Source organism: Haliotis cracherodii, unplaced genomic scaffold (assembly GCF_022045235.1).
Source record: "Haliotis cracherodii isolate W230 unplaced genomic scaffold, xgHalCrac1.p SCAF_4, whole genome shotgun sequence".
Classification (NCBI taxonomy): domain Eukaryota; kingdom Metazoa; phylum Mollusca; class Gastropoda; order Lepetellida; family Haliotidae; genus Haliotis; species Haliotis cracherodii.
Genome location: NW_027266297.1, coordinates 71,263,654 through 71,269,671, shown reverse-complemented (window position 1 = coordinate 71,269,671; position 6,018 = coordinate 71,263,654).

Here is a 6,018-nt window from a genome sequence, read left to right as displayed (position 1 = left end):
GAGAAGTGGTAGGGTCTGTGAGAAGTGGTAGGGTCTGTGAGAAGTGGTAGGGTCTGTGAGAAGTGGTAGGGTCTGTGAGAAGTGGTAGGGTCTGTTAGAAGTTGTAGCGTCTGTGAGAAGTGGTAAGATCTGTGAGAAGTGGTAGGGTCTGTGAGAAGTGGTAGGGTCTGTGAGAAGTGGTAGAGTCTCTGTGAGAAGTGGTAGGGTCTGTGAGAAGTGGTAGGGTCTGTGAGAAGTGGTAGGATCTGTGAGAAGTTGTAGGGTCTGTGAGAAGTGGTAGCGTCTGTGAGAGAAGTGGTAGGGTCTCTGTGGGAAGTGGTAGTCAGTGAGAAGTGGTAGGATCTGTGAGAAGTGGTAGGGTCTGTGAGAAGTGGTAGGATCTGTGAGAAGTGGTAGTCAGTGAGAAGTGGTAGTCTGTGAGAAGTAGTAGGGTCTGTGAGAAGTGGTAGGATCTGTGAGAAGTGGTAGGGTCTGTGAGAAGTGGTAGGGTCTGTGAGAAGTGGTAGGGTCTGTGAGAAGTGGTAGTCAGTGAGAAGTGGTAGTCTGTGAGAAGTAGTAGGGTCTGTGAGAAGTGGTAGGATCTGTGAGAAGTGGTAAGATCTGTGAGAAGTGGTAGTCAGTGAGAAGTAGTAGGGTCTGTGAGAAGTGGTAGGGTCTGTGAGAAGTGGTAGTCAGTGAGAAGTAGTAGGGTCTGTGAGAAGTGGTAGTCAGTGAGAAGTAGTAGGGTCTGTGAGAAGTGATAGGGTCTGTGGGAAGTGGTAGTCAGTGAGAAGTTGTAGGGTCTGTGAGAAGTGGTAGCGTCTGTGAGAAGTGGTAGGGTCTCTGTGGGAAGTGGTAGTCAGTGAGAAGTGGTAGGATCTGTGAGAAGTGGTAGGGTCTGTGTGGGAAGTGGTAGGGTCTGTGAGAAGTGGTAGGGTCTGTGAGAAGTGGTAGGGTCTGTGAGAAGTGGTAGAGTCTCTGTGAGAAGTGGTAGGGTCTGTGAGAAGTGGTAGGGTCTGTGAGAAGTGGTAGGGTCTGTGAGAAGTGGTAGGATCTGTGAGAAGTTGTAGGGTCTGTGAGAAGTGGTAGGGTCTGTGAGAAGTGGTAGGGTCTCTGTGGGAAGTGGTAGGATCTGTCAGAAGTTGTAGGGTCTGTGAGAAGTGGTAGCGTCTGTGAGAAGTGGTAGGGTCTCTGTGGGAAGTGGTAGTCAGTGAGAAGTTGTAGGATCTGTGAGAAGTGGTAGGGTCTGTGAGAAGTGGTAGGGTCTGTGAGAAGTGGTAGTCAGTGAGAAGTGGTAGTCTGTGAGAAGTAGTAGGGTCTGTGAGAAGTGGTAGGATCTGTGAGAAGTGGTAGGGTCTGTGAGAAGTGGTAGGGTCTGTGAGAAGTGGTAGTCAGTGAGAAGTGGTAGTCTGTGAGAAGTAGTAGGGTCTGTGAGAAGTGGTAGGGTCTGTGAGAAGTGGTAGTCAGTGAGAAGTGGTAGGGTCTGTGAGAAGTGGTAGGGTCTGTGAGAAGTGGTAGTCAGTGAGAAGTAGTAGGGTCTGTGAGAAGTGGTAGGGTCTGTGAGAAGTGGTAGGGTCTGTGAGAAGTGGTAGGGTCTGTGAGAAGTGGTAGTCAGTGAGAAGTGGTAGTCAGTGAGAAGTAGTAGGGTCTGTGAGAAGTGGTAGGGTCTGTGAGAAGTGGTAGGGTCTGTGAGAAGTGGTAGGGTCTGTGAGAAGTGGTAGGGTCTGTTGGAAGTAGTAGGGTCTGTGAGAAGTGGTAGGGTCTGTGAGAAGTGGTAGGGTCTGTGGGAAGTGGTAGGGTCTGTGAGAAGTGGTAGGGTCTGTGAGAAGTGGTAGGGTCTGTGAGAAGTGGTAGGGTCTGTGGGAAGTGGTAGGGTCTGTGAGAAGTGGTAGTCAGTGAGAAGTGGTAGTCAGTGAGAAGTAGTAGGGTCTGTGAGAAGTGGTAGTCTGTGGGAAGTGGTAGGGTCTGTGAGAAGTGGTAGGGTCTGTGAGAAGTGGTAGGGTCTGTGAGAAGTGGTAGTCAGTGAGAAGTGGTAGGGTCTGTGAGAAGTGGTAGTCTGTGAGAAGTGGTAGTCTGTGGGAAGTGGTAGGGTCTGTAAGAAGTGGTAGGGTCTGTGGGAAGTGGTAGTCAGTGAGAAGTGGTAGTCTGTGGGAAGTGGTAGGGTCTGTAAGAAGTGGTAGGGTCTGTGGGAAGTGGTAGTCAGTGAGAAGTGGTAGTCTGTGGGAAGTGGTAGGGTCTGTAAGAAGTGGTAGGGTCTGTGGGAAGTGGTAGTCAGTGAGAAGTGGTAGTCAGTGAGAAGTGGTAGTCAGTGAGAAGTGGTAGTCTGTGGGAAGTGGTAGGGTCTGTAAGAAGTGGTAGGGTCTGTGGGAAGTGGTAGTCAGTGAGAAGTGGTAGTCTGTGGGAAGTGGTAGGGTCTGTGAGAAGTGGTAGGGTCTGTGAGAAGTGGTAGGGTCTGTTGGAAGTAGTAGGGTCTGTGAGAAGTGGTAGGGTCTGTGAGAAGTGGTAGGGTCTGTGAGAAGTGGTAGTCTGTGAGAAGTGGTAGTCTGTGAGAAGTGGTAGTCAGTGAGAAGTGGTAGGGTCTGTGAGAAGTGGTAGGATCTGTGAGAAGTGGTAGTCTGTGAGAAGTGGTAGTCTGTGAGAAGTGGTAGGGTCTGTGAGAAGTGGTAGTCTGTGAGAAGTGGTAGTCTGTGGGAAGTGGTAGGGTCTGTAAGAAGTGGTAGGGTCTGTGGGAAGTGGTAGTCAGTGACAAGTGGTAGGGGCCACAGTCTAATCAATTGTCACACTAAGTACTTTGGGTTAACTTAGTTGAGTTCAAAGTAGTCGAACAGCAAAGTTGATTCCACTAAGTGATCTAAATTTTTCATAAAAACGCTATCTATTAGGTGATTATTATTATGTAACAGATTTCTGGACAGTTCATGAAAGGTGCACATTCATTCCAGACTTGAGGCTTTCTTTGTCTATTCATTTCACCACACGTTTAAAGCATCTTTCATTTTGCTCTCCCCACTTTAGAGACGGCTGTCTCTGTTGGGTTCAGCTCCTGATGACTCAGTGAACCTCCCCGCTTCCGCGATCATCAGTCACATGCTCCTCCATCACCCATGAGCACCCCTCTCAGCTCTCGACATTTACACTAATCTCTTAACATTGTTAAACTTCAACCATCACCCATTTCACTGCAATCATTCCACTGTTACTTTAAATCAATTACCTATCTGGCGCTTAAATGCTGAAAAACGGTCTAACCTTTCAAACTTATGGTGTAAGATGTGCCATTAAACTTCAGGCAATCATGGCTTCCATATTTAAGTTAAAGTAGAACAATATTGACTCTTCCTCTAAACTTAGGAGCAACTGGTTACAGTGATCACAGGTTCAAATGGTCACTCATCTGACAAGTAGCAGTCTATGCTGGAACAGGTAAAGCACATGTAGTAGCGGGCAAGGCTCCGGTTAGGGCAGCAACCACAGAACAGGCTACTGGGGTGTGAGTTGACAGCTGATATTTTATTGGTGCCCAACGTGGGGCTGAGCACGTTCATATTAAATTTGAGCAAATTAAGCCTCAGTACCCTACTATGCGGCCCGGGACGTGCCTTCTGTTGACGGGGGTGTATGTAGCAGGGCGTGGAGTCATCCCACAGATGACATCCTTACCTTGTCAGCTTGCTGACGGGGTTAACCTCTTTGGTCATGTGGACAAGGCGTCCGAGCTCTGATCAGAAGGTCCGTGGTTCGAATCCCATCACGGGACTCGGAAATTTTATGGCCGCTACACACATAATGTTTGTTTATTGTTTAAGACCGCTCTCAGCAATATTCCAGCTATGACCGAAGCTGAACATTATGTCACTCTGATGGCTTGCAAAATATAGCATACTAGCATCGAAAGGAATTCAAATTTGTCAGTATCATATTGTTGGTCGTGGTAACGCTATTTTTCAGGGCATTATCATTTGCAGAAGCCCGAGGTCTTCCATTAACTGCCCGACGAAGGAGGGCAGTTGAAAAGACCGAGGGCTTCTGCAAATGATAATGCCCTGAAAAATATATAGCGTTACCGTTATTATAGCTAAAATGGATAGAATTTGTTATCAAATAAAAAGAAACAACAATGTCGATTTTGAAACATTTACTGCAATCAACACGAATGTCACTGACCCACTTTTACAAATATGGAAACGTCACAGAACAAACCAGATGACGTCACTATTGAACGTTACGTCACCTATCCCTATCCTATGCCGTCACCTAACGGGCGTGATAATGGCCCGTCAAGTAATATGAGGGCATTATCAAGTTACAGTGGCCCGCTCATTTCTGATAACATGCGGGCGTTTTTATGATAATTCTATCCATTTTATCTATAATGCAAAGTAGGGTATGCAGGGTGAGAGGAGAGCGATGCTAAGAATTATTATTTTCTCAAATGGGAAGGCAACCATTTTTATTTTTTTACATTGAAAGTATATCCCTTGCCATGTCATCATGTCACATTTGTGTCACTGTTTTATTCAGGGGCCAAGTCAAAAGGAAAGACCATGAAGATCACTCTGATTGGTACTTCTCACTCTTCCTTTGAGGACTAAAAGGGCTCCTCAGCCACTCAGCCCAAGGTCTGACTTGACATTTAACAAATAAATAAAGGTCAGCTCAAAAAGAATGATCTATTCTCATTATGTTGATGACATAATCATATTTTTTAACGGATCCGATCAAGGAAATGGATCATAGGTCATCAGATGCATAGGCTTGCATCTTGCTGGTCTCAGTCTCACCTCAATGCTGAATGTATGGGACAAGGCCAAGAAACATTCAAATGTGCAGGGCTTAATGTCTGATTATTTTTCACTTGCAAACTCTTGTGAAAATACAACACCTTTTAATTGTATTGAAACATTTGTGAACATGCACGTAGCCTTGAAAGTTGTTTTGGAAATGAAATATTTCATAACCTAATTGGACACGTAATTGAAAACATTTTCACTTTTTTAACCTATCTCAAGGTATCCTGGCAAGAGAGAGTTCATTGACTTGCTGTTTCATTGATATAAAGTAGCTTGCAGAATGTATTGCTTGCTATGTGATGTCTTAATTGGATTGGTACAAACATCTCAGACTGCCTGGGAGGGCATTGAGGAATAAAACAGACGTTAATCTAATGTTAAGCCAACGTTGGCTATCAACGTTGAGTCAACATTGTTTTGACTGTGGGCTGAAAGTTGGGCCAACGTTGGCTAAATATCGTTGGCCCAATGTTGGTACAACGTTGGAAAAGAAACGTTGACCCAAAGTTGGGCAGACGGTCAAAATAACATGGGGCCCAACGTAAGTGATAACGTTGGTCCAACGTTGGTCCAACATTTGCCCAATATCTGACTGCTAGGGTTCATACTGTATTTACCATAATAAGAACCCCTCTCAAACTTACACATCCCAGGATCTCATAGAAAAGGTATAAAGGAGAATTTATTTTTTATTACAGTTACTGAATAAATATAAAAGTGACAAAAAACGTTTCCAGAATCATAAGAAATCTCTACTTAATTGTTCATTGTACAAATCTAACTATATCATTAGCATGTGTTAATGAACAAAAACATGCAAAGGCAATTCAATTGTTCAGCTTAAAAAAAACATGGGAACATATTGTGTCAGTCGAAATAGTAAATTGCATCAGATATCATGGATGTGTCACATTTGGAAATGTCACCACTCAACTTTGTACATCACTATCCCACACGACTAACTTCATTCCTTGATCCAAAGTGATCACAGGCACAGGTACATATCTATCTTCAGAGGTTCTGGGCAAAACATGAAAACAAATGCCATCTGAAGTTTACTGAAAAAAACAATATGTGAAAAGCAGGATTTCCTCAGTGATAAAATGACTGTAACATTTGGTGTGTGTGTGTGTGTGTGTGTGTGTGTGTGTTAGACATATAGGCAGGAAGTAGCCATCCACCATGGGCACCAACTGTGCTCCCCTTATTGCTGATCTGTTTCTTTATGCATATGAATCGAAATTTCTAC